Source organism: Neofelis nebulosa, chromosome 11, assembly GCF_028018385.1.
Source record: "Neofelis nebulosa isolate mNeoNeb1 chromosome 11, mNeoNeb1.pri, whole genome shotgun sequence".
Classification (NCBI taxonomy): Eukaryota; Metazoa; Chordata; class Mammalia; order Carnivora; family Felidae; genus Neofelis; species Neofelis nebulosa.
Genome location: NC_080792.1, coordinates 15,773,205 through 15,800,726, shown reverse-complemented (window position 1 = coordinate 15,800,726; position 27,522 = coordinate 15,773,205). Strand labels below are relative to the sequence as shown.

The 27,522-nt window shown below is 36.7% G+C and overlaps 1 long non-coding RNA gene across 1 annotated transcript in view; it reads right to left on the bottom strand.

Annotated features, from left to right (window-relative positions):
• LOC131489994 (uncharacterized) overlaps window positions 1–24,624 on the bottom strand; it is a 71,371-nt gene extending 46,747 nt beyond the window's left edge. Inside the window, exon 1 of the long non-coding RNA XR_009250888.1 lies at window positions 24,518–24,624. This is a non-coding gene — a long non-coding RNA (uncharacterized LOC131489994). The remainder of the gene's footprint in view (window positions 1–24,517) is intronic.
• Window positions 24,625–27,522: the final 2,898 nt, after the last annotated feature.

Genomic DNA, 27,522 nt, shown 5'->3' with positions numbered 1-27,522 from the left:
ACAACTGCTGGTCATTGGAGAACCAAGGAGGACAGAGTGTGGTCTAAAACTTCAGGCACTTTCTTGTCTTCTGGATGATAATTATTGTACCTTGATGACAGCATGAGCAACTTACTACTCTGCTGAGCAGGAATCCTTCTCAAATATGAAGCCACAGAACATAACCTTCCAACTGTCTCCTCCAAACAATAAGAAAGATCTGGTCCCTAATGTCAGGCTTTCAGAGAACTCTGAGGGTCAGAATAAAAAGATGCTAAGTTCTGAGTGTGACTGGATTCTATCAGTAATTAAAAATAGAGAATGAGCAAAGAAATATGTAACATACACACATATGTATACAGTAAGTCATGGTCCAAACCCAAAGGATCATAAACATCAACTAATTCAATGTCCCTATTCATCACTAAGAGGTTTACTTTATCTACTAAATATTATATTATTTATGTAATCCATTCTACTAGATATTATGTGAATAGTGCCAGTGATGCTTTGGGCATAATAACTTGTGCACTGTGTTGTTTCTTAAGATGTCTGAATGGATGAAGAGGTGGGCATCTTCTAAGTCACAGGCCTCCCCTGAGGCCTGTAGCTTCCTATTCTTCTGTCTTGTACTGAACCACAAGAACATACTGCAATGCTAAGGTTAGATGACTTAAAACTGATCTTTGATAGATTCAGGAGTTCCTAAAGAATCTGTCAGCACTTCAAGACTTTATTAGAGTGTTAATTAGAAGTAAATAAAATGCTAAATAATAGATATTTCTGGTTAACTGAATGATAAATACAATACATTTGGAGCACATTGTTTAGCCCACTTTTTTTTTTTCAGATACTCATTATTATCTAGGGAAGAAAAAAAGGGAGATAGAAAAACGATGAAATGCACCAAAGATTCCTTCTAAGCTCTATTCCTCAACAGTTCTCTGCATATCATCTTAAAATAAGGCAGCTCAGTACATTCTTGAAAGTTCAGAATCATTTTCGCTGTGCTGCTTTGGGCTTCTGTTATGGGGCCCGCTAGTTTGAAATTACAAAGAAAATAAATCATGATTAGTTATTTAAACATAAAAGAGATACTTGCGGCTTAGAGGCTTAGAGCTAAATACTACTACTCTGCTAAATAACTCAGATGTTGAAAAAATAAAAAGCAAAAGGTCATTTACTTCCACTGCCACCACTAAGGTGACATTAATATTCAAAGGCCCAATGTCAATAATAGAAATGTCTTCAGCACTGAGACCTGGACTGCATGGGAGGATTGCATTTCTGCAATTAAAATATCATGTGCAAGAAAAACCAAAGCAGGTCTCTCCCACGTCACTGGAAGAGTGCAGATGATAAATGTGAGGAAACAGAAGATCATAAACTTAGGATTATGTGATTTGCAGTCCTGATGTGATGACGAGCATACTTCTGACCTCAGTCTGTCACTATGGTTTTTAATCTTGGCCAATCCATTTGTTTCATCAGTTGAGTGAGTGCCAAAAGAAACACATTCCTTCTTATCTTTCGTGTACAGTCTACATTGAAGGCAATTTTATTGAGTACCCAGGGTACCTAGAAGAAGAGATTTACATGGACTAAATTTAATGGACTCTCAAGTCACCCAAATAATGGTGGCCATTATCATGTGGCTGTTAAATCATGTTGCCTATGAACAGTGTTTTGATATACTGACCAGCCTGTGGGTTGCGAGACTTCAGGAACAGTGATGTGCTCTGGAAAATTAATACTAGCCATTTCAGGGCTAATTCTAATTTGCTTCATATTTCTATGTTCAGCAGAGTATCAGATCTTTCTAAATCCATCTTACATAAACTTTCTCATATTTTAAGTAGATAGGGCAAAAACATCCTTTGTAACAGTTGAACAGTTGAGAAGAATTGTTCTCTTCTAAGAAATGTTTGAAAGATTTGAGTAAGGTCTAATATAGAAAACTCTATGCTTTTCTATTTATGTGGAAAAGAAACTAGTGAATCTATAGTCAAAGAAATAAAGGTGACAGAAAAACTTTAAAATGGCTTATTCTACACTGGGTGTTGTATGGAAACCAATTTGACAATAAATTTCATATACTGAAAAAAAAAATAAAAATAAAATGGCTCATTCTATTTTAATTCTTCCTTTTTGTTAATTATTATTTTTTTAAATAATGGTTTCTACATTCTACTATGGCTTTTTAAACTTAGCTATTGACTTAATAGTTCTGTTAAAACTGTGGCCATATGGTCAAACCACAACTTAAATATTAGTCACACTGTACCTAAGTGTATAGCTAAATATATAATTAAGATCTCCTTGTCAAAAATGAACATTTATTATTTCCTGTTGTTAACTATGTGAAGATTATCTACCAAATTCAGATGCATAGGAACCAAAATTGAGGAATGCATACAGAACTCAAACACATCTCCTTCACATTGGCCATATATGATATTTCTAATTACATATTGTGTAATAAATCACTCTCAAACCTAGTGGTTACATTAAAAAATTATTTTTAAACATTTATTTATTTTTGAGACAGAGAGAGACAGAGCATGAACGGGGGAGGGTCAGAGAGAGAGGGAGACACAGAATCTGAAACTGGCTCCAGGCTCTGAGCAGTCAGTACAAAGCCCGACGCGGGGCTCGAACTCACGGACCCTGAGATCATGAACTGAACCAAAGTTGGACGCTTAACCAACTGAACCACCCAGGTGCCCCTAGTGGTTACATTTTTTTTTTATTCCCACAAATCTGCACCCTGGGCTATCTCTATTTAATTTTGCATTAGCTAAGGTGACGAAGAGCCTGGAATCTAGTATCTTGTAAGCTTGCTTCCTCGCATCTAATGCATGGATTAAAGAGATTCAAACAGCTGGGTGATAGAGCATCATAGCCTGTAACATTTTAGAAGTTTTATTGTGAATGATATCAACCATTTGTTTGGTCAAACACAGAGAATGCACAAAACCCGGACTAGATATACTCTTGGGGCAGAGGAAATAGTATCTGTGGTGTGGGGAGTAAAACCCTAATTGAAAGTTCTGACTACTTAGCGTTCTCTCCCTCCTCTACTTTTCTAACATATGACTTAGTAAAATCCATTTCAAATTGAAAGGCTCCATGAAAAAAATCAGTAATAATTAGAAAGGAAATCATAGGATTTGAAACTAAATATAATTCAAAAAGTAAGAGACATAAAAACAAAATGAAGATAAACATATCAGAAAAATTGTCACAGGATTTAGAAGAAAATATTAGGACATTTCCATAACTCATAGATTTCTTAGAAAAAAGAAAACTGAAATAGATCTAAAGACGTATATCAAAAACAGGATAAAGATAGAAAGTGGAGTGCTGAATTAGAAAATAAAAGGTTACATTGTTACTAAAATTAATGCTACTTTAGAGGCAACAAAAAGTAACGTAGATAATGGTAAAAGTACAGACCAGGCAAGGCTAGACTTGAACAAACTCATGCAAAGTTAAGTGGAAAAAAGCTAGCAGTAAAATAATGAACAGGAAAAATAAAATATATAAAAGACCGATGAAGAAATAGGATGTGTGCATAGTTATATGACTAAAGAAGAGAAAAAATAAGCACTTGAATTTTTTTTTTCTTTGAAGCTGGGAAGGTTTTTTTCTTTATTTTTAATTAATTAATTTAAACTCAAGTTACTTAACATACAGTGTAATACTGATTTCAGAAGTAGAACCCAGTGATTCGTCACTTAATATGTAACACCCAGTGCTCGACCTGACCAGGGCCCTCCTTAATGCCCAACACCCATTTAGCCTATTCCATCACTCCCCTTCCCTCCAGCAGCCCTCAGTTTGTTCTCTTGTGGTTTGCCTCCCTCTATGTTTTTATCTTATTTTCCTTCCCTTCCCTTATGTTCATCTGTTTTGTTTCTTAAATTCCACATATGAGTGAAATCATAGGATATTTGTCTTTCTCTGCTGACTTATTTCACTTAGCAGAATACATTCTAGTTCCATCCACATTGTTGCAAATGGCAAGATTTCATTCTTTTCGGTCACCAAGTGTGTGTATATATGTATAATATCTTCTTTTTCCATTCATAAGTAGATGGACATTTCGGCTATTTCCATAATTTAGCTACTGTTGATAGTGCTGCTATAAACATTGGGGTGCAAGGACCTCTTCAAATCAGCATTTTTGTATCCTTTGGATAAATACCCAGTAGTGAAATGCTAGGTCATAGGGTAGTTCTATTTTTAAGTTTTTGAGGAACCTCCATACTGCTTTCCTGAGTGGATACACCAGTTTGCATTCCCACCAATAGTGCAAAAGGATTCCCCTCTCTCTGCATCCTCACCAACATCCGTTGTTTCCTGAGTTATTAATTTTAGACATTCTGACAGGTGTGAGGTAGTATCTCATTGTGGTTTTGATTTGTATTTTTCTGATAAGGAATGATGTTGAACATCTCTTCATGTATCTGTTAGCTATTTGGATGTCTTCTTTGGAAAAGGGTCTATTCATGTCTTATGCCCATTTCTTCAGTGGATTATTTGATTTTGGGGTGTTTGATTTTTGGGGTGTTGAGTTTGATAAGTTCTTTGATAAGATTTTGGATACTATCTCTTTATCTGATATATCATTTGCAAATATCTTCTCCTATTCCATTGGTTGCCTTTTAGTTTTGTTGATTGTTTCCTTCACTATGCAGAAACATTTTATCTTGATGAGGTCCCAATAGTTCATTTTTGCTTTTGTTTCCCTGGCCTTCAGAGACATGTCTAGTAATAAATTGTTGCAACTGAGGTCCAAGAGGTTGCTGCTGGTTTTCTCCTCTAGGATTTTGATGGCTTCCTATATCACATTTAGGTCTTTCAATCATTTTGAATTTATTTTTGTGTATGGTGTAAAGAAAGTGGTTTCATTTTACTGCATGTCGCTGTCCAGTTTTCCCAGCACCATTTGCTGAAGAGACTGTCTTTATCCCATTGGATATTCTTTCCTGCTTTGCTGAAGATTAGTTGGCCATACATTTGTGGGTCCATTTCTGGGTTCTCTATTCTGTTCCAGTGATCTATGTGCCTGTTTTTGTGCCAGTACCATACTTTCTTGATGATTACAGCTTGGTAATACAGCTTGAGGTCTGGAATTGTCATGCCCTCAGCTTTGGTTTTCTTTTTCAACAACTTTGACTATTCAGAGTCTTTGCTGGTTCCATACAAATTTTATGATTGTTTGTTCTAGCTCTATGAAGAATGCTGGTGTTATTTTGATAGAAATTGCATTGAATGTGTAGATCACTTTGGGTAGTATAGACATTTTAACAATATTTGTTCTTCTAATCCATAATTATGGAATGTTTTTCCATTTCTTTGTGTCTTCTTCAATTTCTTTCATAAGCATTCGATAGTTTTTAGCACACAGATCTTTTACCACTTTGGTTAGGTTTATTCCTAGATGTCTTATGGCTTTTGGTGCAATTATAAATGGAATTGATTCTTTGATTTCTTTCTGCTTCTTCATTACTGGTGTATAGAAATGAAACCAATTTCTGTACATTGATATTGTATCCTGTGACTTTGCTGAATTCATGTATCAGCTCTAGCAGTTTTTTTTGGTGGAGTCTTTCGGGTTTTCCATGTAGAGTATCATGTCATCTATGAAGAGTGAAAGCTTGACTTCTTCCTTGCCAATCTGTATGCCTTTTATTTTTGTTGTTTGAGTGCTGAGGCTAGGATTTCCAGTACTATGTTGAACAACAGTGATGAGAGTGGACATCCCTGTCGCGTTCCTGACCTCAGGGGGAAAGTTATCATCATTGAGGATGATATTAGGTGTGGGTCTTTCATATATGGTCTTTATGATGTTGAGGTATATTCCTTATATCCCTACTTTTTTGAGGGTTTTTACCAAAAAGCGATGCTGTATTTTGTCAAATGCTTTAGCTGCATCTATTGAGAGGATAATATGGTTCTTTTCCTTTCTTTTATTAATGTGGTGAATACCAACTGATTTGTGAATATTAAACCAGCCCCGTAGTCCTGGAATAAATCCTGTTTGAACATGGTGAATAATTATTTTAATGTACTGTTGAATTCAATTTGCTAGTATCTTGTTGAGAATTTTTGCATCCATTTTCATCAGGGATATTGGCCTATAATTCTCCTTTTTAGTGGGTTTTTTGGCTTTGGAATCAAGGTAATGCTGGCTTCACAGAATGAGTTTGGAAGCTTTCCTTCCATTTCTATTTTTGGAGCAGTTTGAGAAGAATAGGTATTAACTCTTCTTTAAATGTGTGGTAGAATTCCCCTGGGAAGTCATCTGGCCCAGGATGCTTGTTTGTTGGGAGATTTTTGATAACTGATTAAATTTCTTTGTTCAAATTTTCTATTTCTTTCTGTTTCAGTTTTAGTAGTGCATGAGTTTCTAGGAATTTATCTATTTCTTCCGAATTACTCAGTTTTTTGGCATATAAATTTTCATAGTATTCTCTTATAATTGTTTGTATTTCTATGGTATTGGTTGTGATTTCTCCTCTTTCATTCATTATTTTATCTATTTGGGACATTTCTCTATTCTTTTTAGTAAGTCTGGCTGGGAATTTATCAATTTTTTTTGTTATTTCGGAGAACCAACATTTAGTTTCATTGATCTGTTCTACTGGGTGGGTTTTTGTTGTTGTTGTGGTTATTGTTTCTATATCATTTATGTCTGCTCAGTCTTTATTATTTCTCTTCTTCTGCTGGATTTAGGCTTCATTTGCTGCTCCTTTTCTAGATTCTTTCAGACTAAGGTTAGATTGTGTATTTGGGACCTTTCTTGCTTCTTGAGATAGGCCTGAATTGCAATGTGTTTTCCTCTTAGGGCTGCCTTTGCTGCATCCCAAAGGTTTGGACTGTTGTGTTTTCATTTTCATTGGCTTCCATAGTCTTTTTTTTTTAATTCTTATTTAATTTCCTGGCTAACCCATTCATTCTTAAATAGGATGTTCTTTAACTTCCATGTATTTGAGGGCTTTCCAAATTTTTTCTTGTGGTGATTTCAAGTTTCATAGCATTGTGATCTGAAAACATGCATGGTATGATCTTGATCTTTTTGTACCTGTTGAGGGATGATTTGTGACCTAGTATGTGACCTATTCTGGAGAATTTTCCATGTGTACTCAAAAAGAATGTGTATTATGCTGCTTTAGGATGAAATGTTCTGAATATATCAGTTAAGTCCATCTGGTCCAGTGTGTCATTCATAGTCATTGTTTCCTTGTTGATTTTCTGCTTAGATTATCTGTCCATTGCTATAAGTGAAGTCTTCTATACTAATAGTATAGATAATAATGGTATTATTCTCAATGAGTTTCTTTATGTTACTAATTGATTTATATATTTTGGTTTTCAAGTTGGCGGCATAAGTATTTACAATTGTTAGATCTTCTTGATGGATAGACACTTTAATTATGATATAATGCCCTTCTTCATCTCTTGTTACAGTCTATTTTAAAATCCACTTTGTCTGATATGAGTATGGCTACTCCAGCTTTCATTTGACATCCATTAGCATGATAGATGGTACTCCGTCCCCTCACTTTCAATCTGCAGGTGTCTTTAGTTCTAAAATGAGTCTTTTGTAGGCAACATATAGATGAGTCTTTTTTAAATCTATTCTGATAATCTATGTCCTTTGATTGGAAAATGTAGCACATTTACATTCAAAGTAATTATTGAAAGTTATGAATTTAGTGCCATTGTGTTACCTGTAGAGTTGGTCTTTCTAGTGATGTTCTTCAGTCAGTTGTAGTCTTTGTTGCTTTGGTCTTCCTTTTTTTCCTCCACTCAGAGCATCCCCCTTAAAATTTCTTGCAGAGTTGGTTTAGTGGTCACAAACTCCTTTAGTTTTTGTTTGTCTGGGAAAGCCTTTATCTCTCCTATTCTGAATGACAGCCTTGCTGGATAACAAATTCTTGGCTGCATATTTTTCCCATTCAGCACATTAAATGTTTCCTGCACTTCTTTCTGACCTGTCAAGTTTCAGTGGATAGGTCTGCTACTAACCTTATGTGTCTACTCATGTAGGTTAAGGATCTTTTGTCCCTAGCTGATTTCAGAATTCTCTTTGTATTTTGCAAGTTTCACTATGATATATCTTGGTGTTGACCTGTTTTTTGTTGCTTTTGAGGGAACTTCTTTGTGCTTCTTGGACTTGAATGCTTGTTTCCTTCCCCAAATTAGGGAGGTTCCCAGATATTATTTGTTCAAATAAACCTTCTGTCCTATTTTCCTGCTGTTCTTCTGGGCCTCCTATGATACAGATATTGTTTTATTTTATGGAATCACTAAGTTCTCTAAGTCTCCCATCGTGATCTAATAGTTTCCTTTTCTTCTGCTTTTCAGCTTCATTATTTTCCATAATTTTATCTTCTGTCACCCATTTTCTCCTCTGCTTCTTCAATCCTCATTGTGACTGTATCTAGTCAGTTCTGCATCTCAGCTATAGCATTTTTTATTTCAGCCTGATTACTTTTTAGGACTTTGATCTCTGCAGCAAGGGTTTCTCTGGTGTCTTCTATGCTTTATTTTCAAGCCCAGCTAGTAGTTTTAGGCCTGTTGTTCTAAATTCTTGTTCAGATATATTGCTCATATCTGTTTTGAGCAAGTCCCTGGCTATGATTTCTTCTTGACCTTTCTTTTGGGGAAAATTCCTGTGTCTTGTCATTTTGGCCAAGTTTCTGTCTTTTGTGTGTTTTAAAAGCTTGGTATGGGGGCGCCTGGGTGGCTCAGTTGGTTAAGCATCCGACTTCAGCTCAGGTCATGATCTCATGGTCTGTGAGTTCGAGCCCCGCATCAGGCTCTGTGCTGACAGCTCGGAGCCCGGAGCCTGCTTCAGATTCTGTGTCTCCCTCTCTCTCTGACCCTCCCCCATTCATGCTGTCTCTCCCTATCTCAAAAATAAATAAATGTTAAAAAAAATTTTAAAAAAAGCTTGGTATGTATCCTGCACCTGAGAATACTGCTATATTATAAAGGGGGTCATACACTATCCAGGACCTGGCACTCCAGGAAGTGTTTCTAGTGTATGTTGTGTCCACTCTGCGGTTGCATTTTGGCTTTTCTTTCCCACTGGTCAGTTCTCTCCAAAGCTCCTCCTTGCTTGCAGTGGGGAGTATTTGGAACTTTAACTAGGAGTGCTCTGATTTCTTGGTTGAATTAAGCTTGGAAAAAAGGGGGGAAAGCCTGACCTCCAAAAAAGAGAAAAGGAAAGGGAACAACAACAAAAACAGAGGCTCAAACACTATAAGGCTGATTCCAAAGGAAAAGAAAGGACAAAAAAGAATAGAAGAAGAAAGAAAGAAAAAGGAAAAGAATAAAAAGACCGCTGCAGAGAGAGAGACAGAGAGAGAGAGAGAAGAGGAAAAGAAAAAAACAAACAGGAATCTATGAGCCTGATTCCAAAAGAAAAAAAGAAGAAGAAAAGAAAGAAAAGAAAAAGTAAGTTTGGTCCTATATTCCACCAGAACTGTAGGTGTCATTTTGAAGCACTCGATTTTCAGTACACGTGGTACACATGGGGTGCTGACTGTGCTGGTCCTCTGGAGGAAAGACCCACTCTGCTGGCTCCACCGTGTTGGTGATGGGGGAGAAATGGCACCACTCCAATCACTCCTGCCCAGACAGGGGATCTCACACCCCCTGATGTTCAGGCAGCCCTCACAGAATAGCCAGGGCAGGCAGCTCACCTTGCATCACTACTCTTTTACATTTTTTCTTTGATGCATAGCTAGTATTCAAAACCTGAAGTCTTAAAGGACCTGGCACCATGCAGATCTGCCCTCCTCCTCTGGAGTAGAGCCTCTCCACGCTGTGTCTCAAGCCCTCTGTCCCTGAAAACAGTTCCATGCCTGCACAGTGGGTGGAAGTATGGTGTAACAATGCTAAAAGCAACAAAGATTATATTCCCTCTGGGTGTGCCTCTGCCTTCTGCTGATGAAAAGCCTTTGGCTGGTGCCCGCGGGGTCTTTTGTCCTTCATAAGTACTCTTCCATAAGTACTCCATAAGTACTCTTCCACAAGTACTTCCATAAGTACTCCATAAGAACCCTCTTCCATAAGTACTCTAGGAAGGGGAATGTTCTCTCCCAGTGCACCTCAGAGATCACTACACCACACTATGCACTCTGGGGCCAGTACCCTCCTCCCCAGGGATGTGCACCACAGCTCTGCTCCAGAGAAAGTCATGCATTTCTAAAACCTCATAGTCTGAGCTCCAAACCCTGTTTGCAAAACAAACAAAAACAAAAACAAAAACAAAAACAAACCAACAAAAGCTGCACTCAGTTACTTCTTGCTCCCCAGTCCATGGTCCAGAGAGGTTTTCTTCTTGTGTAAACTTGATGCCACACTTTCTCAACCCCTCTTTTTTTCTCTCCCTTTTGTCTTTCCATGGAAAGGGTTCTCTCCCCTCTGCAGCACCTCCATTTTTCTCTCTTCCAATTCACTTCCATGAACCTCCCAGCTGGCATACTGTCTCCCTCCAATTGTGGAAATCTTTATGCCACTCCACAGATCAATTTCCTTGGTGTTCCAAGTGATCTCACCTCCATACAGCTGTGTTTGAGGGACAAGGAAAGCCCAGGATCCCCCTACTTCTCCTCCATCTAGTACATGAATTTTTTCCTAAAGTATAGAAAAACCAGAATTTTCAAGAAAAAAGTACAGTGTGAGGGAGAAAACGACATGTAATAATTACTAATAACATATATTGTAGTGACATTAGAAAAATAAAACACCTCTGAGGATAAAGAAGGAATCCAAGGGGCATCCAAAAAAGAAAAACCATGTCACTTATCCAAGAGGAAATATCAGAGTGATATTAACATTCCAAGTAGCACATTTTAATACTGAGTCACATGTCCAAAGAAACAAAAGTTTAATTTAGTAGAGTTTCATTCTTAGCCATATGTCATTCAAATATTCTGGCATATAGAAGAATCTGAAGAATAAAACAACCATCAAATTTAAAAGAAACAAGAAACAACTTACCCAAATACAAGTGACAAGCAATAAATGCAATCAGTCAAAATAAATAAAAATCAAAAGAACCAGAGTAATAGAAGCTTCAACTTAGGATATAGAAATCTGTGAAATGATAATTTCTATATTAATAACAAGCTAAATCAGACTATCTTTAAAACCATAACTTCTCTTGAAATCCTTGAAAGGCAGAGGTCTCAGAGTAACTAGCTCTAAATCTAAAGGAAACAAGGACCTCCAAGAGAAAGGAAGGTGAGCACTGGATTACCTAGGGCAAAGCATGGGAAAAGAATGGGGATGCCATACAAATCGGTAAGAATTTGGCTAACAATTTTAATAGACTGCTAGAGGCCAAGTATGGGATGGTATGAGATTACAGAAGCTCTAGAAGCCACAGACATGGGGTTATTTGCATTTACTAGCAAATCCTTCTCTGTGGACTTCTGTAGGTGCTCAAGAGAAAGATAGGGCCAACAAGGAAACTGGAGAATGCCTCCCACGGGTCCGGGCTTTGGGAAGGAAGACAGAAACCACTACTGCAAGACCCATTTTCTTCTCCCAATGGAACAAAAAACTTAAGTCTTGGTGAAGGAAGGCAAACTCTTTGGTCCCCAATACACACATGAAGACCCATTGCAGCTGTGGGAATGAAAGAGAGAGAGAGAGGACCTCTATCTTAGGGGAAGGGCAGAAAAATATCCTGGATTCAAAACTTAAGAGAATCCTTCCCACTATGAGAGAAGTGAAATCACTGAGAAAGCCCTACCCCAAGGACCAGGGTGCTAGTGGACTGAGGCTAAATCAGGAAAACCTTCCCTTATGCTTTACACACTGTTGTAGAAACTGTTAATTCTTCAATACCCAGCCCAAATACCCCATGTTATGTTCGTCTCATTTCCTCCTATCATAGTCATTCATTCTTTTATTCAACAAATATTTGGGAATATGCTATATGTCTTTAGACATGAGGTTACATCAGGGAACAAAATAGAGAAATCCTTTGCCTTCAAAGTGCTTATATAGGAGACACAGAAATAACCAACTAAGTTCATAATGCCCAGCAGTGAAGAAGAGTAAAGCACTAGAAGTGGTTAAAGTTAGAGGGAGAGTGAATTTAGCTATAGGATAGTCAGTAAGGCCTCCCTGAGGAATGGCATTGAAATTACCATCTAGAAGAAGTCAGACATCAAGGGAGGGAATTATCCAGGGAAAGCTCTTTCCTGATAGATGAAAAACTGAAAAGGTTCTCATGCTGACATACACTGAAGACACAAAAAAGAGGCCAGTGCGGTGAAGTCAGGTAAGCAAAGGGAAGCACAACTGATTCCTTCATATGACTTTTACCTAACCCTCTCCCTTGCACGTTGCAGATACTACGTGAAAGCATGTTGTGTGCTTTGGCTAACACTGGCACAGCCTGGCTTGTATTATGGTCCTCTCCTAATCTATAAACTGGGAAGGACCTTGTTTTATTTATTCATTTTGAAACTTCAGTGCCCGACACTAAATGTTAGCTCAATTACAGTCCAACTAACAGCAGCACTGGTATATTAAAACACACCATTTTCTAAAGCAGAAAAAAGAAAAACAATTTCAGCCTTAAGATTGAAGGAAGTTCTTTTCTTCAATCCCGAGTAAACCAATGATGAGTTGCTTCTCCTGGAAGGGCCACTTATTTCCTTTGTCCACCCCACTTATGAAACCAGTTCTGGGTCATTACGAACTTCTGCCATCATGGCAAGAATATATCTTAGCTGACCCAGATGGCCTGCTATATCCATGTAACAATTTTAATCTTTGTACAATTACCAAAGCAAGAACTGAAAGATAGATTGAGACTGAAACTGATTCTGTTCTTGAAGAACTTTTGAATTTTTGGTTTAGAAGACACCACGATTCTCTGGAATGGGTCTACATCTCAGAAAACTGCAATAATTAGGGTCCCACTGTTGGATTTCTGCTCAATCCATAGCAATCTCTCCTTAACTCCCGCTACTCAAAGGTGAACAGTTGGTCAAATAATTTAGTGTCTTTGGTAGCCAATACATGTGAAGGAAATAACCAGTATGCTGCCTATCATTAATCAGTTTCCTTATTTTCTAGTGGAGGGATGTCTATCAGATGAAACCTCATCTCTTATCACTCCAGCCTTCCATCACCCACAGGATTCTGGTGATCAGACTCTGACAAACGTGTCTTTAATTGAAAATACAGCAGATTCTGTGAATTTGGCTCTTTGCTCTCTTCCCCTCCCTCTCTCAAGACAGGGATTCACATTTCTTACCAGAAAGAGAAGGTACCAGAAAGAAAAAGAATAGTGGTACATTTTCATATATTCGTGTGTGATACTTTACAGAATCAGAATTCTCAACGAATATTATAAAGGGAGGTCAGATAGTTTAGCTTTGATACAAGAAACCATTTGAAAATTCTAATTAGATGGAAAAGGAATATGGTTTTTAAATTAAATTCTGCAATCACTTCAGTTTAAAATTTCCCTTTTGTTAAATAATAATAATGAAAAAAAACCCCTAATGCAGTGTGCTAATACCGATACTTTTTTATCTACCAAGTTCCAAACAACTGCTGATTAAGAGAATGAAATTTCATCATAAGAGGGAAATTTAATGCGTTCTCATGAACAATTAAAAAGATTATTTGCATATTTTTAGCCTATTGGAGGAAAAAATACCAAGCAGGAAAGGTTTAGCAATAATCACATGCTGAGAAGGAGTGGAAAGGGAAACATTAAATGCTTTTCTTTCCTCCTGAAGCCATGGATAGCATTTCAGGAGGCTTATTAGCATGCACATCGGAGTGACCTGATTTGCCAGTCCTCTCTGCACTTAGGCAGGTGTTTATTGCAGGTGCTCCATCATTGGTATTTTTATCTAAGAAAAATCTGGAATATAGAGAGGACCCAGGCCCAATTATATTCATGATAGTATAGAACAGCAATGGGAAGAAGGAGATTACCCCCAAACAAAGCTTGAGAAACGTTTGACAAGCTCTCTTTGGAGAGTCTATTTCATGACATTTACTCTTTGTCGCCCAGTATCTGGTACACAGAGCCATCAAAAACATCTGTACCTGAAGTCATGGCAGGAGAGGTATGGAGCTGAAAAGAATATGAGCTTTAGATTCAGAAATGGCCAGCCACTTACTACCAAGTGGCTCCAAACAAGACATTTTTTTACATTGCCAAAAGATCACACATGTGTGGGGTTGTAATAACATCTACATTTTAGGGTTGTGATGATCAGGAAAAAAATGCATTGTTTTTTCAGTACAGTTTCCTATATATAGAAGGCACTCATTGCTTGGCAGCTAGGACATAAAACATTTAAATAATAATATAGGTCCATTAGCAGACAAGCAGCACATCATTAATGGGAGAATAATCAAGTTAGTATCTAAAATGTGAGAAAACAATGTAGTCAATAGAGTCATCTTTGATTCTGAAGACCACGATGATTTCTGTTACCCTGTACCTTCTACCTGCACTTTTAATGAACCCTGACATTGGAATGACTATGCTTCTTTCAATAAGAAACAGGCAAACGGAAAACCCTGGCACATTCCCTGTGGCATGTGCTTTCACTGTCCCACATCTCGTTCCCTCTGCTCATTTTTATTTCCGCCACAGCTCTGGTGGGTTGTGATGCTATGCTGACATTGTCCCACCCAGAGGTGCACTGCCCGGCTCTGTTTGCCTCACAGCTTTCTCAGGAGCCAGTAGCCCTTTCGGACTACACAAACATAGCCTGTAACTGCAAGATGAGAGGCATGGGAGGGTACAGTCAATGTCTCAGGCAACCTTCAACTAGTGGGAATAGGAGCCAGTAGAAACATCTCTCCGGCCTCCTGTCAGTTGGAAGGAACACTCTGGAAAGCATGGCGTCATCTGTCAAAGAAACTTCCTGTTTCAGGCTCCATCTTCAGGGGTGCCCAAATTAAGCCACTTTTCAAAGATGGGATGGGTATCAGGTGTAATTTAGCTTTGGACACACTCAAAAAGCACACCTAACTTGGATATATTCTAATTTGAATAAGAAAGTGGGTATCGCTTTTCACAAAATCTTTTATACAGATGAAAGATGTGTGGTAAAAGAGGTGACGGACAGATCGTCAGGAGAAAAACATTTGGGAAGCAACATTTGTCAACTGTACAGTACCTCTCACTCATTTAATGTGGTGTTATGTACAGACAGGTAATGAACTCTTACAAGATACCAGAGATGGAAATGCAGAAGAGAATCTTGGTGGACAATACATCTTACAATTTTCTTTTCTTAGATAATGCGCTCCAGGATGAATTTTATATTTCTAGATGAAAAAAAAATATGTCGTTTGCCAACACCTACGCTAATAGTACCAGAATTTTTAACTTCTCATTGTGAAAGATTTTCCAGATACATGAAATATACAGATGAATATAAGGAATCCCATGTAACGATAACCCAGCTTCAACATTTGCCAACAATTTATTACTCTTAATTTTATCTATTCTCTCATTTTTCCTGGAGTATTTTAAAGCATCTCTAAGACATCATATCATTTTATCCATAAATAGTTTGGTATTTATCTCTGCCAAATAAGGGCATTATTTTACATAACCGCATGCCATCGTCATGCCTAACAAAATTAATATTAGTATCTTAATAAAATCTTATACTGAGTCCTCATTAAATTCTCCACTTGTCTCAAAAATGTCTTTTATGGTTAACTCATTTGAATGAAGATCCCAAAAAGGTTCTACATTATATTTGATTGTTACACTTTTTAAATATCTTATGATTTATTACAGTTCCTCTTTCACATTAAAAATAAGTTTATTGAGGGGCGCCTGGGTGGCGCAGTCGGTTAAGCGTCCGACTTCAGCCAGGTCACGATCTCGCGGTCCGTGAGTTCGAGCCCCGCGTCAGGCTCTGGGCTGATGGCTCGGAGCCTGGAGCCTGTTTCCGATTCTGTGTCTCCCTCTCTCTCTGCCCCTCCCCCGTTCATGCTCTGTCTCTCTCTGTCCCAAAAATAAAAAAAAAAAAAAAAAAAAAAAGTTGAAAAAAAAATAAGTTTATTGAGCTATAATTAAGGTATAATAAAAGGTACAGGTTTTAAATGAACATTTTAGGAATTCTGATGAACATATACATTAGGATAACACTCCAATCAATATGTGGAATATTTTCACCATGCCAGAATGTTCTCTAATGTTCCTTTATAATCACCACCCTACCCCAAGACAACTGAGACAACCATTAGTAAGATTTCTAACATCATAGCTTTGTTTGACTCTTCAAGAACGACATATAAATAAAATGGTAGGATGTGTACTCTTTGTGACTGGCCTTTTCTTCTCTCAACATGCTACTGAGATTTATCTGTGCTGTTGCTTTATCAGTGTTACTACCGGAGACTAGTAGTCCACTGAATAAGTAGGTCACTATTGGTTTATCTATTCACCCTAAATAAAGCTGCCCTGAATATTCTTCTACAGTATTTTGTGGATTTTTTTTAAAATTTCTCTTAGACAATACCTAGGAATTACCTAAGGAATTCCTCAGTTATATGGTAAGTGTGCGTGTGATTTTTTTTAACGTTTATTTTATTTTTGAGACAGAGAGAGACAGAGCATGAATGGGGGAGGGTCAGAGAGGAGACATGAATCTGAAACAGGCTCCAGGCTCCGAGCTGTCAGCACGGAGCCCAACGCGGGGCTCGAACTCACAAACCACAAGATCATGACCTGAGCCGAAGTTGGCCGCTTAACCGAGTGAGCCACCCAGGCGCCCCGGTAAGTGTGTGTTTTAACTTTATAGAAAAAAATCACAAAACTGTTTAATAAAGGGCTAGTGTTTTAAATTTCCACAAGTAATATATGAGGGTTCATGCTGCTCCACACCTTTATCAAATTTGATGTTTCAATCTTTTAAAAATTTGGCCATTCTAATGGGGGTCTAATGGTAACATATTCTGTTTTAAATTTTCATTTAAAAAAATTAAATATTTATTTACTTGAGAGAAAGAGAGAGAGAGAGACACAGAGAGAGACAGAGAGAAAAGGAGACACAGAATCCAAAGCAGGCTCCGAGCCCAACGTGGGGCTGGAACCCACAAGCAGCAAGATCATGACCTGAGCTGAAGTTAAGACACCCAACCGACTGAGCCACCCAGGCACCCCTCAATTTTTGTTTATGATGGCTAATGATGTTAAAGCCTTACTATGTACTTATTCTTTTCTAAATTGTCTGAATTCTTTTGTCTCTTTTTATTCTGTCTTCTGCTTCATATGTTCTAAAAGTTGTTTATATATACTGGATTCAAGTCATTTGTAAGATATCTGTATTGCAAAAATTGTCACCCACTCTGTGGCTTGCCTATTCATTTTCTTATTTTTTTTCTTGAAGAGTAAATGTGTTAAGTGTGTTAATGAAACCCAATTTATCATTTTTCTTCTTTAATTATAGTGCCTTTGTGTCCCTTTTAAAGACAGTATTGCCTACTCTCTGTTACAAAAATATTCTCTTCTTTTTTCTTACAGTTTTATAATTTTAGCTTTTACATTTAGATCTGTGATCTATCTCAAATTATCTTTTTTGCATGTATGATTTGAGAATGGAATTAAATTTCTTTTTCTTTTTTTAAAAAAAGTTCTTTTTCTTTCTAAAATAGGTATCTAGTTTCTCCAGAATCAGTGGTTGAAAGACTATCCTTTCTCCCATTGAATTAACTTGTTGCCATTGCGAAAATCAATCTATATGTGGATCTGTTTCTGAATTCCCAGTTCTGTGGCACTGATCTATCTGTCTCCATGTACATCAGTATTTAAACTGTCTTGTTTCCTGTTACTTTATCTTGAGTCTTGAAATCAGGTTGGTGAACCTCTCAAACTTTTGCCTCCTTTATCAATATTGATTTTGACTGCTTTATGTCCTTTGCATACCCATATAAATTACAGAGTTAACTTATTAGTTTCTATAAAACAGCCCAAGAGAATTTACACTGGGGTTGTAGTGAATAAATACTGATGAATTTATGTAGAATTCATGTCTGAGTATCAGTACTGAATCTTTCAATCCATGAACATGGTATATCAGTTTACTTAGGTCTTCCTTTATTTATTTCATCAATGTTTTGTAGCTTCCAGTTTTTGGGTCTTACACATATTTTAGTAACTTTATTTTTAAAATAGTTGGTTGGTTTTGCTACAGTTTATAAATAATAGCTTTACTGTATTTTCCAATTAATTGTTGCTTGTGTATAGAACTACAATTGATTTTTGTATATTGGATACTGCAATCTTGGCATATTTAACTATTAGTTCTAGTGGAGTTTTGTTTTTGTACATTCCTTATGATTTTCCAACATAAACAAGCATGCCATGTGCATTTTTCATTTTTCTCAGATGTTAATATCAATGAGCATAGGACAGAAGAATCACATTATTAACTAATTATTGTGAAGTAAATAAGGAACGTAAAGCATGTACTTTCCCAAAGGTGTTTCTTATTCACGGCACTATACAAATATTGTTAGATAAAATGAGATTTCATTTGGCTTAGTGCTATTTGACAGTAGGTGAACTCTTACCCCAAATTTGGATGGTATTTTAGTTTTCTGTATTTTCTATTTTATGTGCAAATAAATGCATAGAAATATTATTGCATTACCAGCCAAGAAAAATGTCATATGGGCTTCTCAAACACTTGTGTCACAAGCAAAGGAACTTCCCACAAGGCCATACCTGCACATGCTGACTAAACATTGTAGCATATGCACTATGCATGATTTCAATTGTCAGTAATTCCAATGGAGCTTTTTGTAGTGACAGGAACAGAGTATCTGATTTGAAATTGCCAACAGCTACTAGAGGAAGTTTCTTAGTTGCCAATTCAGATAAATATGGGGAAATAGAAAATTGGTCCTGTACACTATAAAATTTCCTCCTTGCATGCCATGGATGATGTTGATGGGAACTGCTTTGAGCTTGTCATAAATCCCAGCTGTCAAACTTTAAAGTCAAAGCAATGCACACTCCCTGTGATTACTCAGGTCAAACTGTTCCTCTTACAAAGCTCATCTCCAGATAAATCTTGCTGGCATCAAGTTCTGTCTTGATTAGCAAATAAGGCTGGTCACAGTGTGTCCTCTATAACCTATGGCCTAGCAAAAATGTATATGTGATGCTCACTATTAATCTTCCTGTCACGAAAAAAGACGACATAGACGTAGCATTGGGGAATTAGGCTCCAGAAAGGAAAACAAAGACAACATTGCAAACATTTCAGAATGCCTGCATTTTGTTTCATGGTGATATTGTTTCCGACTATTCCCAATGTGCAGATACTCACAAGGGAGAGACACATTCAAAGATGCAAATTCTGCTCTGTTAAATTATGACTGACACATGCACAATATCTGCTGTCTGCCTGATGTGGGGAGAAATGTAAGCAATTAATTTCTAGAAATGAGAAAAAAATGTCCTTATCCTAGCTCCAGAGGAAGTAAAATAATACAGGGATTTTGAACATTATTTTTCAAAACAATATTACAATTAGCATCATCAATAATGGCAAAGCAAACAAGGAGATTTTGTTTTCTTCCTCTCAAGAGAAACACTTTTCTTAGTGTTTGCTACATGAAATAAATAGCAGATGTATGAAGAATGGAAAAATGATTAATAGTTGGGCTAATACCCAAGAGACATGGAGTCTGCCCTAGTATCTTTTTTCTTGTATTTGAGACATGAGGTTTATCTAAGTTATAGAGACTAATAAATAGAATGAACACTCATCTACACACTGCCTATCTTAAGAAAAAGAACACTGCCAATAATTTATGAACTTCCTGTGAACTCTCTGCGATCCATTACCTTGCCTCTCTTCCTGAACTGTTTTATCCTTCTCTTGCTGTAGACTTATTTATCTATTCCTAAAAATGAATTATTCAATTATGAAGTGCTTTCGGACTTCATGTAATTATTATTCTTGCTGTGAACAGTTCTGCACAATTTTCTAAAACATTTTGGGAGATTTATTTTTGTCTATGCAGCCACATTTGCTTTGTTTTTACTGTCACATAATATTCCATCACATGAACATATGACACTTTGGTTCTCTCTCTTTTTTTTTTTTTAATTTTTTTTTAATGTTTATTTATTTTTGAGACAGAGAGAGACAGAGCATGAACGGGGGAGGGTCAGACAGAGAGGGAGACACAGAATCTGAAACAGGCTCCAGGCTCTGAGCCGTCAGCACAGAGCCCGACGCGGGGCTCGAACTCACGGACCGTGAGATCGTGACCCGATCGAAGTCGGCCGCTCAACCGACTGAGCCACCCAGGCGCCCCTGGTTCTCTCTCTTCAGTGGACATTTGAGTTGTTCCCAGTTTTCTTACTACGACAAAAGATGCTGTACATATTCTGATACATTTCTCCTGTAGACGTGGGCTAGAGTTTCACTAGGATATGTACTTAAAAGCAGAATTATTTGGTTGTTTTATACTTTGCTGAAACACACCAAAAGTCTCTAAAGTGGTTGTTCTAGTTCACATTCTCACTAGAAATATACAATGATTTCTTGGTACCACATATTTCAGTATTGTTAGTCTTTTAACATTTTGCCTACCCTAAAGATAAGAAATGGTCCACTGTTTTTTAGCCTTTTGCTGACTGACTTCTGACTTTCACAAATATTGCTGCTATGAATACTGGTGTACCTTTGATTTTTGAATGCAAACTATCTGAAATAAATTCTCCTTGGTTAAAGTGTAATATACTTTAAAACATATTTTATTTATTCTTTTAAGTTTATTTATTTATTTTGAGAGAGAAAGAGCAAGCAAGGGTGGGTCATAGAGACAGGAAGAGAGAGAATCCCAAGCAGGCTTTGCTCAGTGTGGAACCTGATGTGGGGCTTGACCTCATGACAGAGAGATCACAACCTGAGCTGATATCAAGAGTCAGATGCTTAACTGTCTGAGCCACCCAGGTGCTCCTAAAATATATTTTAAAAATATTTTAGTTATGGTTTATTAGTGTTGTGTCAAGGAATTTTGGGTCTGTATTTGTGAAGACACTGGTTGATAGTTTTCTGTTTTGTCATATGATTTTTTTTTATCAGCTTTGGTATTAGAGATTTTCTGGCTTCAAACACAAGTTAGTCTTAGCCAGTGATTCTCATTCTTGTGTTTTCTGAAACAGTTTATGTTATTTCTTCCTTGTATGTTTGACAGATCTTAGTATATGATTCTTGAGTTTTATTTGAATGATTCTTATAAGCAATTCAATTTATTTCATATATACTGGGCTTGCAGATTCTTTGTTTCTTTTTATATCAATTTTAAAAGGTTGGATTTTTCAAGAAAATGTGTCCCTTTCATGTCAATTTTAAAATTTGTTGGCATGAGGTTTTCATGATGTTCTCTCATTATCTGTCTAATGTCTGTATGAACTGTGGTGATAATTCCTTTTTCATTGCTGATTTGGTGATTTATATTCTTTTTCTTCATCAGTATAGCTAAAAGATCTTGTTAATTTGTTTTTTCGAGGGCTAGCTTTTGGTTTGATTGATACTTTGATTTCTAAAATAAGTTTCCCTTTAAGTAATACTTTGTATCTCACCAATTTTGATATATTTTATCATTTACCTCAAAATATATCTTTTTTTAAAATAATTTTTTCATGTTTATTTATTTTTGAGAGAGAGACAGAGCGTAAGCAGGGGAGGAGCAGAGAGAGAGGGAGACACAGAATCCAAAGCAGGCTCCAGGCTCCAAGCTGTCAGCACAGAGCCCGACCCATGGGGCCTGCACCCAAGAGCTGTGAGATCATGACCTGAGCCGAAGTGGGTCACTTAACTGAGCCACCCAGGCACCCCAACCTCAAAACATAACTTAATTTCTCTTAACATTTTGTCTTTTTCTCTTGTATAATTTTAAATTTATGCTGTTTAATTTCCCACTACAGTAGCTTTTCCTAGATATCTATTATTAAAAATATAATTTGCATGATTTTAACAAATGTTAATTTATTGAGGCTTATTATATTACTCAGAATATATTTCTCTTTAATGAATGTTCTATGTGCACTTGAAAAATATTTATTCTGAAGTTGTTAGATGTAATATTCTACTTGAGAATATTCTTTTCTGTTAGTAATATGTTGTAATAATAATCATAGTTTTTTATAACTATAAGTAACATACTTATATATAAAACTAAGTAATAATAGTTTTTTACCCCAAATGTATGTTGAATTTTGTCAAATGCATTTTACCTATAGTTGAAAATGATCCCATGGTTTTCATGTTTAAACATGTTTGATATGGTAAATTATACTTATTGATTTTCAAATGTTAACCTAATTGATTTTCTGGGATAAATTCTATGTAAATTTTTTTTTTTTTTTACATATTGTTTGAGTTGATTTGCTAATATTTTGTTATTTTTGCATCTATGTTTGCGAGGGGGTATTTGTAATTTCTCTCTCTCTCTCTCTCTCTTTCATTGCCCATGATAGATTTGTATGTTGTCTATCTGATTTCAGACTTACTGTTAGTTACATAGTCAAGACATATGGAACTAGCAAAAAATACAGGTAGATTAAAGAAACAGAGTAGAAAGTCCAGAAATAGGACAACAAATTTATGGACAATGGAGTTTTTACAAAGTTCTTAAGGCACTTATATAGAAAAAAACTTTTTCACACTAATATTAATGGAAAAAACTACCTATATGCAAAAATGAGAATCAACTTTTTACCTTACACTATATCTAAAAATTAGCTTGAATGATAAATCAAAATATGAAAGCTAATCCTATAGAATTTCTGAACGATAACATAGGAGAAGATATTTATGCAGTACCGGATTAAACAGTGTTTCCTTAAATAGGACATAAATCATTAAAAATTTGATAAAATTATACTTTATTAAGATTATATTATTTGATTCTTCAAAAGATAACATTAACAAAACCAAAATGGCTGACTTAAGACAGGAAAAAATATTTGAAAAAATGATTCTTACAAAGAAATTGTAACTAAAATATATGGATAACTCTTAAAATTCTATATTGAGACAAACCACTTAATAGATGATAGAGAAAAGATTCAGATATTTCACAAGGTTTAAAAATAGCCAAAAAGCACATGAAAAGATGCTAAAAATTATTAGTTCACAGGACAATTCAAGTAAAAAAAACCACAAAGAAATATCATGACCTACTCTCCAGAACTGCCTTTTTTCCTTCTAAAGACTGAAATATTAATTGCAGGCAAGCATGTAGAGCCACTGAACTCTTCTATGCTGCAGGTAGAAATGTGAAACAGTAATACCACCTGTAAAATCATTGGTCAGATTCTCAAATAGTTAAGCTTACACTTACCTGATGCCATTCCCCAATCCATTATATAGAGTGAAAGAAGGGAGACACCCAAAGTGTCCATACTTTACAATTCCATTGATACAAAATTCTAAAAGCCAAAAAAAATAATCTATAATGACAAAATCTGGATCGCTTTGTGACTAAGAGCAAAGGTGGGCTGCACTTCTGAGAATGCAGGGTATATTCGCTATCTTGACCGGGGCGGCAGTTTCATGGACGTATCCATCTGTCAGAGTGCACAACTTGCACATCTTAAGTGGATGTGGCTTCTTTTATATACATTTCCCCTGAGTAAAGTTACGAAAAATTAGGTATGCAAACCCAAAAAAACTTTATAAATTATTAAAGGGCAAATCTCACAGTTCAGTGACTTTTGGTAGAGTTAATTCTTAAAAAGTGGAGTAATTAGGCAGGATTTGCCCATATCTACTTTGCCAGACTGTGTCTTAATGTGTTTACAGCACCACAGAACGAGACAGAAGCCTGCATTCTTCTGTAACCTTTTATCAAACTATTGCCTTCACCTGGAATCTTCTTCCTTTCTCTGTCTTCCTTTAGAATTCCCCTTCATTTTTTTTTAAAGTTTATTTACTTATTTTGAGAGAGGGTGCACACACACAAGCAGGGGAGGGAGGAGAGAGACGGGAAGAGAAAGAGAACCCAAGCAGTCTCCTCACTGTCAGTGCAGAGCCTGATGCAGGGCTTGAACTTTCCCACTGTGAGATCATGACCTGAGCCGAAATCAAGAGTTGGACATTCAACCGACTGAGCCACCCAGGCACCTCTCATCTTTTTTCTTTTTTTAAGTTTATTTATTTATTTTAAGAGACAGAGAATGAGAGAAGTGAGAATGAGCGGGGGAGGGGCAGAGAGAGATGGAGAGAGTGAATCCCAAACAGGCTCTGAGCTGTCAGCCCAGCAGGGCTCAATCTCACAAACTGCGAATCATGACCTGAGCCGAAATCAAGACTTGATCTCTTGAGCCACTGAGTCACCCCGGCTCATCTTTTAAGACCTGACCATCAAACATCCTCTTTTTTTTTTTTTTTTTTTGCCCCCTTATACTTCCTGGATGTTAACAGCTCCTGCCTATAAACCTTTTCAATTTGTGTGTGTTTCCCTGCCATCATAGAATTTCACTTACTCTGCATTCTTCTAGAGGTAGTTGTGTGAACATCAACCTTCTTCACTAGACTTGAAACTCTTTAACATCCGATTGGGTGCTCTGGGCTCTGAAACAGGCCGAGGACCTAAGGGACAGATATGAAATGCACAGTTAGTTGAAGTTAAACTTAATCATTTTCAAATTTAGTTAATTTAGAAATAGGTCGCATTTTCCGATTACAAGCCTTTTAGGGGAAAGATGGGCAGCGGTGTATGCTGTTAAGGTTAAAGAAAAACACTCATAAAGAAGGGGTCTCTGGAGAGAAACTTCGAGTTACCTGTGAAAAACATATGGCATCTTCTTCCCTCCATTAAGGGGAAAATTTCTTAGTTTTGTTCTAAAACTTAAATCACTTCTGAATAAATGGGGCTTTCCAAATGATGAAGTATTTGCTTTTTAAATACTGCACAGCTTTCAGGCTTCTTAGAATTTCTGTGAAGCATTTTCGAACTTTCAAAAGTACTTTCAAACATCTCAATTTTTGCTAATGTGTAGATGCCACTTTCAAAACCAAATTGCACCAGACAAAATTAAACATGGAAAGAAGACATTATTCCAGGCTATTGCAACAGAGGAAAGACCAGAACTCAGTCTGAGCTTTTAAGACTCAGGGTGGAGGGACTATTGGCCTTCTGTTTGCTCACTGACTGTAACCAAAGGAAAAATAAGTTTTCATGCGTCTTCATAATGGAAGATAGTTTTGCACATGGAGCAAAGCAGCCAGGAAGGGAAGTTAGGCTCCAACCCTCGGACAGAGACTGGGAAGATAGGAACACTATCTTCCTCAGTGGTGTCCTGTCAATGGGACAGACCCAAAGTCATGCAGAAAGACCACGTTGGATTGTAAAACTAGCAAGAGGCTCTTAAAAAGATTTGCATCTCAAAGGGACAAAGAAAGATTTCACAATGACAAGTTTTCTAAAGTAAACGTTCTAAGAAAAGGATGCAGAGAGGCCCTGGTGGTTAGGCCATCTGGATTCTGTAAGGGCCTGGGTGAAAGGGAGGTCAGGGGCCTGGAGGCAGGAAGAAGACAGTCTACATATAGTCAAGCTGAGGGAAATATTGAGGTTATCTTGATCACTGCCTTCTTTAACTAATGATTTTATGTTTCTGACACTGAGCCTTTAGCTTTGCCAAATTAAACTTTGCTTAAGTGTCCTTAAGCAGCAGAGAACTGGTCCCTTGATCTGGAAAACAGAGGCTTCAAGGGTATGTCAGTTTGCTCTCTGCCAAGCTGAATGTGGATAATAATAGAGTTTTCTTCCAATACTTCAAGGCCAGAGCAAGGACAAGATAGCTTCAAGTGGCCCAGCTATAGTTGCACAAAAAATACTTTAATAGGGATAATTTTTCCTAATTGATCAAGAAAATGAATCTCTCCTCCAATAGTAATGAAAATAGAATTGATAATGCTTGCTGTGCACTAACTTAGGTCTTTACCATACTGTTGGTTGAAAACGATGCAGCATACATATTATTTTGGGAGCAGAGAGGTTGAATTTAATCAGTGCCTTTTGTTTTCTTGCTATTTGCTTTGATTGCTACAGTTTAGCAGTTTGGCTCTGTTGAGTCATTATCTGTTCCTCTCTTTCCTTTCTTACTTCTTTTTGTTTCATTAGCATCTTTATTTTATAATTTCTTTATTGTTTGAGCTGTGGTGCTCAGTGTTTAAATGATTGTTTTGTTTCTAAATTCTTTTTTCATCAGAAACTTATTTCAAACTAAAGTAGTCTGAACAAATCTGAGGTCTACTTTGGAATTGTATTTCTTCATATGCTTGCGATAGAGTTAAATAGCACAGTATTGAATGATGTGAATAATTATGTAAATTAGGATAATATGCTATAGGTTGGGAAAGCTAATTGATTGCATTGATAGCTCCAATTAATGGCCTCACTACATCCATGCTCTTTGTAGTGTGATTTTGCTGCTCCTCTCATCAAGAAGATGATTCATGATTCACTCCTTGAATCTGTGCTGGTCTTGTAAGTTGTTTTGACCAATAGAATGAAGCAGAAGACATTTCTGCCGGTTCCAAGCCTAGCAACTCTAGTAAATGCCTGCATCTTCTGGGACAATAAGCCTGAACTAGCCATTGGGAGGAACAGAGACCACACTGAGGAGAGATGAGTCCCAGTTGAGGCTATCCTAGACCAGCCAGCCCCTACCCATCTAACAAATTGAGTGCAAGTGCATGGTCAAGTCTAGTCAAGATCAGCCACACCTGTCCATATCAGCAGACCAACTGATTGATTCACAGACTCAGAGCAAAAATAAATGTATACATTTTCTACCAGTAGGGTATTGTGGCTGTTTGTTACACACCACTATTATAGTATTAAGGAACTGATACATCAACTTTCTTTTTCCTATTATGGCACACACTTACTCCCACCTAATTATTTCAAACATCTGATGAGTGTCATACAGTGGTAAATACTAAATAGGCACAGAAACACGTATCAACAACCTTCTTTCAGTTGATATGCTCCTGTGAGAGACAGAAGGAAAAACCATCAACACTTTGTAATAAAGTGTGATGTGTTATATCAGATGAGCATAGACTTCATGAAGTCCCCATAGGGGTTATTTAACTTAAACAGGCATCAAATGATCTTCCTGGCAGTGACTGAAATGTGTGGAATCTTGAATGAGGATGAGTAGAAGATAAGTTAGTTAAAAAGGTGTGACAAAAAGAGCATTCTAGAAAGCAGCAAATTATTTTCTAAATCACAGGAGCAAAAGCTACTGAAAAATGGTAAACATTTAAAAATAATGACCTATATGGGTTTAGCAGAGATGATTTGGGGAATTAGAGCAGAAAACAGATTAGAGCATACATTTCCTTGTGTTCTGACTTTTTGATCTCTATTCTGAAAATTACAGAAAAATGAAGATAATTAAGAATTACAATTGATGTGATTCTTCTAAGGATTTCAGGAGCTCTTGATGATTACCATGAAAAAAATAAGGGAAAGTGAAAT